This window comes from Nerophis ophidion, linkage group LG10 (assembly GCF_033978795.1).
Source record: "Nerophis ophidion isolate RoL-2023_Sa linkage group LG10, RoL_Noph_v1.0, whole genome shotgun sequence".
In the NCBI taxonomy this organism is placed as follows: domain Eukaryota; kingdom Metazoa; phylum Chordata; class Actinopteri; order Syngnathiformes; family Syngnathidae; genus Nerophis; species Nerophis ophidion.
In genome coordinates this window covers 21,451,039-21,461,805 of record NC_084620.1, presented here as the reverse complement: position 1 = coordinate 21,461,805, position 10,767 = coordinate 21,451,039, and the positions used below count along the sequence as shown (strand labels likewise).

Here is a 10,767-nt window from a genome sequence, read left to right as displayed (position 1 = left end):
GCTGCTAATAAGGTCGACAGGTGATTAGATAACAAGTCCCAGCTGTGCAATCTACTCACCTGCCGCTTTCTTCGAGGCCGGGACTTACACACACCGCTCCGTGGCAGGCCTGCGGACCACGCCCCCCTCCAAAATAATACTTGCAAATGAGACTCAGAAGTGTGAGAAAACCTTATATACCAACTGTACAGCACAGATTTTATCAGTTTATTATTCACTGTTAAATAAAAATAAAATGATTTTAATTGGTACCGTGGAGTACTGGTAGCAATTTCCAAGTACTGGGAGATTGGCACGATATCGGTTTAAATGTGAAAAATACGCATCCCTATCAGTCAGTCAGTCATTGAGTCTAATTGAATAACTATCTGCATCACAACAAATATGCCAGAATTAGCTAAGATAGCTACATTTAATCTTCTATCTTAAGGCAGGCACCATTAAAAAACATACCTATACAGACATCAGTATACATACATTACAAGACAACTTAAAATAGATATTAGCAATAAAAATAAGTCAACATAAGGTTATCGACTAAGCGTGCCCATTACACATGCGTACAGTACTAGTTTATCTTTAACCACTGTTCAAGTGCTTTTTAAAGGTTGGGTGGTTGACACAGTTTCCAATATGTGTTAGTAGCATTTTCCATGCCTGTGAGCATGACTTTTGACTAAACGTAGTCCTACTATGCTGGACGATACAATGGGCCATGTTTGGTTTTCTTGTATTGACTCGATTGTTGGTGTCACGACCTGTTACATCAGATCTGACTTATGTGTGTATTTCCTTATTTATGTGTTCACTTATTTTTCAGCCCCCTAATTTAGTAACACTTCTTGTTTGGCTCTAACACTCTGGACTGAGCGCTGTCACCCTTACCTGTCTCTGATTAGCAATCAGGACACTCACCTGCATCTGATCGCTAATCAGAGAGCTATACACAGCATGCCTGCCTCACATTTCAGTCGGGGCTGGATCGTTAGATATTTGCAAGTACAACATATGTTTTTTAACAGTTTTATAGAAGTACAAACCCCGTTTCCATATGAGTCGGGAAATTGTGTTAGATGTAAATATAAACGGAATACAATGATTTGCAAATACTTTTCAACCCATATTCAATTGAATGCACTACAAAGACAATATATTTGATGTTCAAACTAAAAAACTTTATTTTTTTTTCAAATAATAATTAACTTAGAATTTCATAGCTGCAACACGGGCCAAAGTAGTTGGGAAAGGGCATGTTCACCACTGTGTTTCATCACCTTTTCTTTTAACAACACTCAATAAATGTTTGGGAACTGAGGAAACTAATTGTTGAAGCTTTGAAAGTGGAATTCATTCCCATTCTTGTTTTATGTAGAGCTTCAGTCGTTCAACAGTCCGGGGTCTCCGCTGTCGTATTTTATGCTTAATAATGCACCACACATTTTCGATGGGGGACAGGTCTGGACTCTTTTACTACGAAGCCACTCTGTTGTAAGACGTGGCTTGGCATTGTCTTGGCATAAGCAGGGGCGTCCATGATAACGTTGCTTGGATGACAACATATGTTGCTTTAAAACCTGTATGGACCTTTCAGCATTAATGGTGCCTTCATAGATGTGTAAGTTACCCATGCATTGGGCACTAATACACCCCCATACTATAACAGATGCTGGCTTTTGAACTTTGCACCTATAACAATCCAAATGGTTATTTTCCTCTTTGTTCTGGAGGACACCACGTCCTCTGTTTCCAAATATAATTTGAAATGTGGACTCGTCAGACCACACCTTTCCACTTTGCATCAGTCCATCTAAGATGAGCTCGGGCCCAGTGAAGCCGGCGGCGTTTCAGGGTTTTGTTGATAAATGGGTTTGGCTTTGCATAGTAGAGTTTTAACTTGCACTTATAGATGTAGCGACCAACTGTAGTTACTGACATTGGTTTTATGAAGTGTTCCTGAGCCCATGTGGTGATATCCTTTACACACTGATGTCGGTTTTTGATGCAGTACCGCCTGAGGGATCAAAGGTCCGTAATAATCGCTTACGTGCAGTGATTTCTCCAGATTCTCTGAACCTTTTGATGATTTAACGGACCGTAGATGGTAAAATCCCTAAATTCCTTGCAATAGCTGGTTGATAAATGTTGTTCTAAAACTGTTCGAAAATTTGCTTACAAATTGGTGACCTTCACCCCATCCTCGTTTGTGAATTACTTAGCATTTCATGGAAGCTGCTTTTATACCCAATCATGGCACCCAACTGTTCCCAATTAGGCTGCACACCTGTGGGATGCTCCATATAAGTGTTTGATGAGCTTTCCTCAACTTTATCAGTATTTATTGCCACCTTTCCCAACTTCTTTGTCACGTGTTGCTGGCATCAAATTCTAAAGTTAATAATGATTTGCAAAAAAAAAAAAATGTTTATCAGTTTGAACATCAGATATGTTGTCTTTGTAGCATATTCAACTGAATATGGGTTGAAAATGATTTGCAAATCATTGTATTCCGTTTATATTTACATCCAACACAATTTCCTAAATCATATGGAAACGGGGTTTGTATTTGTTATGCTGCTTTGTATTTCCTTGCTTTGCTGTAATTGTCGAGCTTGCCTATGTTTTGGTGCACTTCCCTGTTGCACAATTGGCAATCTAGATCTTGAGGTCAGAACAACTGCAGCGATGTGTGTGACAGTTGGTTTTCTTCTGTATACAAACCTGTAGTGACCAAAGTTCAAACTCATTGAAAACCTTTAAAACAAAACACACATCCAAAAACATTTAATCGCGATCCAAGTCTGAAACATTTTACTTACTAAGACAGTGAAGAGGCTTTTGGTCTAAAATCTTTGATGTCTTCTACAAAAGACAAAACCAGTGAAGTTGGTGCCTTGTGTAAATCGTAAATTAAAACTAAATACAATGATTCGGAAATCCTTTTCAACCTCTATTCAATTGTATACACTGCAAAGACCAGATACTTAACATTCACACTGGTAAACTTTGTTATTTTTTGTTTCCAAGATGGCGCCAGTATGTGCTTTGGCCTACCGTCTCTCGCTGTCAGCGCTGTTTGTTTTTGTGTTGTTTGCGTCTATTTCCGTCTTTGTCAGCTCACTGCTTGTGTATAACCGCCAAACACTGTTGGATCTTTGCCCCTCTCCCACTGAAATGATTAACTTCGACGTTGGTTTTTCGACGTCCCAGTCGGTTTTTTCACCTGGCCGGATTCCTGCCTTCCTTTCCTGCTTTGTGGCTCCTCTCCCCCGGCGGAAGCGTCTCCGGTGCCGCAGTAAACGTGGCGGCCAGCTGGTGAAAGTTAGGGCACTCCTGGCCTGGCTTCCCGTGGCTTCCCGAAGGAGGAATAGTGGGGTATCCGGTTCCTGGCTTGATCCTATCATTGGTCTGGAGAATGAGGCTTGCCGCCATTGCTCCAGCTGTCCCCGCCCCCGGAGGCGCGGGGTGGATTCCCGCCACCTGCGGGCTGTGTGTCGGGCCCCACCTGGATTAGCTGCGGCCTTGGACGTGCTTTCCCCCGCCAGGTTCGGTTTTGTGAACGCAAGATCTTTGACAAACAAAAGGTTTATCCTGACAGATATTTCTTTACTTCCCGCGGACTTGACTTCCTCTGTGTGACAGAAACATGGCTGAGAGCCGGTGAGTCCGGCCCACTTAATTAACTTCTGCTTCTGGAGTGTTCCTACTTTAATTGTCCGCGGTCGCCCCGTCGAAAAGGGTCGAAAAGGAGTAGGATTAGTAGTCGTTTTTAAAAATGACTTAAAATGCTGTCAGATCTGCCTAAAATCCTCCTTTTCAAGCTTCGAACTGTGCATGCTTGAACTGGGTCTTTCTGATGTTGTCCTGTCTGTCGTCGTCTAATGACCACCCAAGTAACACAAAGACTTTATAACTGACTTTTCTGAACTTCTGGCTGAAACCTGCCCAAATATGATCGTGTCGTTATTGTGGGTGACTTTAATATCCACACCTGCTGTCCAGAAAAGTCACTTTCCAGAAGCTTCCTGCATGTAATCGACTCATTTAACTTTGTACAGTCTGTGTGTAGTTCCACACATGAACGCGGGCATACACTCGATTTAGTGCTCTCGTATTGTTTGTGTGATTTTAACTTGGACATTTGCGACACTGTGTTCTCTGATCATATGATGATCCTGTTTGATATTCCCACTCAGTGTCCGGTTAAATTTTGCGCTCCGCCTCAACGCTCTCACATGTTTAGTTCTTCGTCTCCTGCTCTGTTCTCCTCAATTTTTTCGACTCTTTGTGATGATATTTCTGCAGCGTCTGTATGTCTGAATACTAAAGAGTTGGTTTCTGGGTTCGACTCTATTTGTTTACAAATACTAAACACGATCGCTCCTTTCAAGTACCGCCGCTCTAAAGCCACGCCCCTGGTTGAATGACATCACTCATGCAGCCAGGCGCAGGTGTAGGATAGCATAGAAAAAGTGGAACAAAGACAGGCTGCATGTGTCCTTTGCCATTTTTAAAGAAAGCCTGCTTTCCTTTCAGATGACTGTAAAAGCAGAGAAGAATATATATCTATCTCAGATTATATCTTCTAACTGTAACAACCCCAGAGTTCTGTTCACAACTTTTAACACTGTCATTGATGCTCCCAAATCTGTTGGTTTTGATGCTTCTTTTGAATTCTGTGAAAATTGTCTCCATTTTTTCACTGACAAAATTGTGTCAACTACAGACAGTTTATCCCAGCCTTCATATGACCCTTCGGTTCCTCTGCATTTCTCTTCTGTTTTCCATCAGTTTGAGCCGGTGTCCTTTTTTATTTTAGATGACACAGCTAGTCATATGAAGCCCTCTGGTACTCCTGCAGATGCCCCCCAACCTCGCCTGTTTAAGGAGGTACTTACTACTATTGGATCAAGTGTCCTTAACATTATCAATAGTAGCCTCTCTTCTGGAATAGTTCCAGTAGAGTTTAAACATGCAGTGGTACGACCTCTACTTAAAAAACCAAGCCTCGACCCCTCTCTCCTCTCTAACCTTAGACATATCTCTAATCTTCCATACATTTCCAAAATATTAGAGAAGGTTGTCTACAGTCAGTTGTTGCCCTTCTTAGAGTATAATGGCATCACTGAGCTGTTCCACTCCGGTTTCAAAGCCCTCCACAGCACAGAGTCAGCACTTCTAAAAGTTTTTAACGATATCCTTCTGTCAACTGATTCTGGTAAATATGTTGTCCTGGTGGTTTTAGATCTGTCTGCTGCGTTCGACACCGTCCACCACGCCACCTTAATCACTCGTCTTGAGAACTGTGTATTAAGGGCGCCGCTCTCAACAGGTTCCGGTCGTATCTAACTGACAGGAGTTTCTGTGTAAAAATAGACAGTTTTGTGTCTTCTACAGCTCCTTTACCACATGGGGTCCCCCAGGGCTCTATCCTTGCCCCAATCTTATTTGCACTTTACCTTCGCCCCCTTGGTTCTATTTTTAGGAAGTACGGTGTTGTAATGCATTTCATTTTAATGGTGATGATTGCCAGATCTATTTTCCCATGGCACAAAATAACACGGTTCAACGTCTCATTGACTGCCTAGACGACATCAAAGCCTGGCTTTCAGCTAACTTCCTGAGCCTAAATGAAGACAAAACAGAAGTTATGTTGTTCGGTCCAAGTCCCTCTCCCTCCCCCAACGTTGACCTCGGCATTCTGACCCCGTATCTCAGCGACTGTGTGACAAACTTGGGGGTAAAGTTCGACTCAGATTTTAAATTCAAAAAACAAATCAGCAGCATCGTTCAAAAAAGCTTTTATCAATTACGCCAAATAGCGAAAGGGAAACCACTTCTATCAGGACATGATCTCGAGAAATTAATCCACGCCTTCATCTCGAATCGTTTAGACTACTGCAATGCCCTGTATGTAGGCATTAGCCAGGCCTCCCTCGCCCGCTTGCAGCTCGTGCAGAACTCTGCTGCTCGTCTGCTAACACAGACCCGCAGACGTGAGCACATCACCCCTATACTGGCGTCCCTTCACTGGCTCCCTGTGCGTTACCGAATCAATTTTAAACTCCTCCTATTTGTTTTTAATGTCTAAACATTCTCATGCCAACATATCTCTCCGACCTCCTTCAGCCTTACTGCCCCACCCGATCCCTAAGATCAGCCGATCAGCTGCAACTGACGGTCCCTGACACAAGGCTGAAGCTTAGAGGTGACAGAGCATTTGCCGCTGCTGCTCCCAAGCTCTGGAACGACCTACTTCTCTGAGTGTTAGACAAGCCTCCTCTCTTCCTGTTTTTAAATCTCTCTTAAAAACATACTTTTATTACATGGCTTTTAACACTGAGTGATATCCATCTTGCAATGGCGCCCCATTATACACCTGCTGTGAACCTGTTTTTATGTTTTATTTATTCTATTTTATTTATTTATTTTTCATCATGTTCTGTTTGTGTTGTGTTGTGTTTGCTCGGTTCTCGTTTTTAACCTGCCCATTGTACAGCACTTTGGCTACCCCTGTGGTAAATTTTAAATGTGCTATATAAATAAAGCTGATTTGATTTGATTTGATTTGATTTGATTTGAAATATTAGCTCATTTGGAATTTGATGCCTGCAACATGTTTAAAAAAGCTGGCACAAGTGGCAAAAAAGACTGAGCAAGTTGAAGAATGCTCATCAAGCACTTATTTGGAACATCCCACATTTGAACAGACTAATTTGGAACGAGTGGGTGCCATGATTGGGTGTAAAAGCAGGTTCCATGAACTGCTCTGTCTTTCACAAATTAGGATCGGGCGAATGTCACCACTTTGTGAACAAATGCGTGAGCAAATTGTCCAACAGTTGAAGTACAACATTTCCCAACAAGCTATTGCAAATAATTTAAAGAATTCGCTAGACCCGAGCTCATCTAAGATGGACTGATGCAAAGTGGAAAAAGTGACGAATCCACTTTTTTAAATTGTGTTTGAAAACTGTGGACGTCGTATCCTCCGGACCAAAGAGGAAAATGACCATCTGTATTGCTTTAGGCACCAAGTTCAAAACCAAACATCTGTGATGGTATGGGGGTGTATTGGTATCCACACATCTGTGAAGGCACCATTAATGCTGAAAGATACATACAGGTTTTGGAGCAAAATACTGTATGTTGCCATCCAAGCAACGTCCTTCTCATGGGTGCCCCTGCTTATTTCAGCAAGACAATGCCAAGCCACATTATGTACGTTTTACAACACTGTAAAAGAGTGTGGGTACTAGACTGGCCTGCTTGTAATACAGACCTGACTCCCATTGAAACTGTGTGGCGCATTGTGAAGAGTGAAATATGACAACAGAGATCCAGGACTGTTGAACAACTCATGCTGTACATCAAGCAAGAATGGAAAACAATTCACTAAGAAGCTTCAAAAATTAGCCTCCAATGTTCCCAAACATTTACTGAGTGTTGTTAAGAGGAAAGGCCATGTAACACAGTGGTAGAAATGCCCCCATGCCAACTTTTTTGCAATGTGTTGCTGCCATTAAATTTTCACTTAATGATTATTTATAAAAAATAATTAGTTCCTCAGTTCGAACATTAAATATCTTGTTTTTTCAGTGTGTTTAATTGAATTAACAATGAAAATTATTTGTGAATCATAGTGTTGTGTTTTTATGTACGATTTACACAACGTGCCCACTTCAGTGGTTTTGGGTTTTGTAATAGAGAGACTTGATAGGTTTTAAAGGCCTACTGAAATGAGATTTTCTTATTTAAATGGTGATAGCAGGTCTATTCTATGTGTCATACTTGATAATTTTGCGATATTGACATATTTTTGCTGAAAGGATTTAGTAGAGAACATCCACGATAAAGTTCACAACTTTTGGTCGCTAATAAAAAAGCATTGCCTGTACCGGAGGTAGCAGACAATGTGGGCGTGATGTCACGGGTTGTGGAGCTCCTCATATTCTCACATTGTTTACAATCATAGCCACCAGCAGCGAGAGCGTTTCGGACCGAAAAAGCGACGATTACCCCATTAATTTGAGCGAGGATGAAAGATTTGAGGATGAGGATTGTGAGATTGAAGGATTAGAAAGAAAAAAAAAAAAACAGGGCAGTGGGAGCGCTTCAGATGTTATTAGACACATTTACTAGGATAATTCTGGAAAAAACCTTATCTGCTTATTGTGTTACTAGTGTTTTAGTGAGATTATATGGTCGTACCTGAAAGTCGGAGGGGCGTGGCCACGGGTGTGGTGACCGCCGGTGTTTCTGAGAGAAGCCACGTTTCTCGACGAGGCCAAGCGAAGGCAACCGCTGGGGCTGGGCTGAGTTTTTTTCCCCCCTCCTCCACGTTGGAAGCATCCCACGTTCGGGAGTGGCCGGTCAGAGGAGGCAAGAGAGTCCGCAGCTGCCTCTTTGACAGGTGCACAAGGAATGACGCAAGCTCCGCTCATGTCTACGGTAAGAGCCGACTAATTACCACAATTTTCTCACCGAAACTTGCCGATTGACATGTGGTAGGGAACCATGTTCGCTTGACCGCTCTGTTCCATAGTAAAGCTTTACATTTGGGAATGTAAACAAGGAACAACTGTGTTTGTTTTGCTAAAGGCAGCCCCAATACACCGCTTCCCACCGACATCTTTCTTCTTTGACGTCTCCATTATTAATTGAACAAATTGCAAAACATTCAGCAACACAGATGTCCAGAATACTGTGTAATTATGCGTTTAAAGTAGACGACTTATAGCTGGGATCGGGCTGTAACAAAATGTCCGCTACAATCCGTGACGTCACGCGCACGCGCCATCATATACGTCATTATACCGCGACGTTTTCAACAGGATACTTTGCGTGAAATCTAAAATTGCAATTTAGTAAACTAAAAAGGCCGTATTGGGTTGTGTTCCAATGTTAAGATTTCATCATTGATATATAAACTATCAGACTGTGGTCGGTAGTAGTGGGTTTCAGTAGGTCTTTAAGGTGTTCTGTGTTGTATGACACCAAGTTGTATAACAGTAGTTTATATGAGTAAAAATCATGGTGTTCGTATACTCTTTTATTAATTGCAAAGTCAGAAATGGTCAATTATGATTAAGATTGTATATATATATATATATATATTTTTTTTTAACATAATACTTGAAAGTCAGGTTTAAATTGAAGATCACACCCAGATACTTAGAATGGTCCACCACGTACAAACATTGCACTTCACCCCGATTGATAGATACATTTCTTAAAAGTGCAAGCACCTCTATATAAATCTTCAGGGAATAACTATAACTATACATTCTCAATTTACATCTGCATGCTTATTATATCGTCATCTCCTCCACTTGTGACTGTGATTGACAGATGCGTATGCTTCAAGTGTCATCTGAACACACATTTTCATAGACAGAAAATTGGTTTGTATTTTCCCCTAATGGCTTAGCTTGGGGAAATATCGCCATCTATCTCGGTAGGGGTCTGCACTTGGTGTGAAGAGAACACATACAGCACTGCATTAAACAGCTGAAAGATGAAGGCTACAAAGAAAGTAGGGTGGGAGGGAATTGTGGTTCCTGTCCATTGACTCCTTTGAGTGTTACAACAGAAAGGTGATCAATCCTACCACCACCACCACTCACTCACCTTTATCAATTACTCCCTCAAGAACCTCCACGTCCTTCACAACCCCGTCCTTGACTTAGTGTCCTCCTGCTTTTGTCTTCAGATATCATCTCCATCTCTCCCCCCTCCATTCTGGGCCTATCTAATCATGTTCAACCTTCAAAATCCATTTTTTCCCCATTTAAACATATCTCCTCCCCCAAAGATACCGCCTGAATACTCCATGCATGGATACTGGAAACCCTTGGAGTAGTCCAGTTTAACAGGTACAAATAGTAGCAATAGCTGTCTTATGTTATATGAAAACAGCACAAGTGTGATATCTTTTGTCTTCTTCTCAATGACCAACCAGCCACCGTGTGTCTAAGGACACCCGGTTTCGTCTCTACTGCAACTAGTACAGAACTGTACATTGCGAGCAATTTAGTCGCATTTGCGACTCAAAATAGGTTGTCCGAATTTTGGGGGGAAAAAGTAGCACACGTGCGAATACATATTTTAACCCTTTTGTTGCATTTTGCTACCAAAATAAATCCATCCAAAATTTATCAAACTGGAGTACTTTTTTGCCTATCTGGATAGCATGTTTGAACTAAACTTAAACCATAACCAAATGGTCTGTGATTGTGAAACTGATTGACACGTAAATCAGTCTGTGTATGCTGCAGAGCTGTTGGTCCCCCTTGTCCTCCTCCATGCACGGAGGGGAGAGTAACTCCAGTTGCTTACACAAGGAATAAACAAAGTCTTAGTTGGAGGAACTGTTCTGTAAAAGACAATGTTTTTTTCACCAACCCAAAACTTCACACAAACTGCCCTGCACGCAAGTAACTACAAGGGTTAGTTAGTTATTTTCAGTTTTTTTCAAACATGCAATACGATTACAACGGAGGGAATATTAAACAACAAATCAATGATTAAAGTAACAAACTGGCCATCCAAACAATACCCCGTTTTTTGAGAAGAACATTCAGTCATGGAAGTACATTCAACCTATTTCTTAAGCAGAGGTAACACAAATCAGTGAAAGATTAAAAAGAGCTGTCTTCAGAGCTGAAAACTGCTGCTGCTAGCCTGCTATGGGAACAAAAACAGCTCAAGCTACTGAGCGTGGACTAACGTCATAAGTCACTAGGCAACAGGCACCTCCTTTTAAAAGGC

At 41.6% G+C, this 10,767-nt stretch overlaps 1 protein-coding gene across 2 annotated transcripts in view; it reads left to right on the top strand.

Moving 5' to 3' along the window:
* Positions 1 to 10,767, top strand: part of LOC133560376 (fibroblast growth factor 11-like) — a 120,331-nt gene that overhangs the window by 55,356 nt on the left and 54,208 nt on the right. The window lies entirely within an intron of this gene.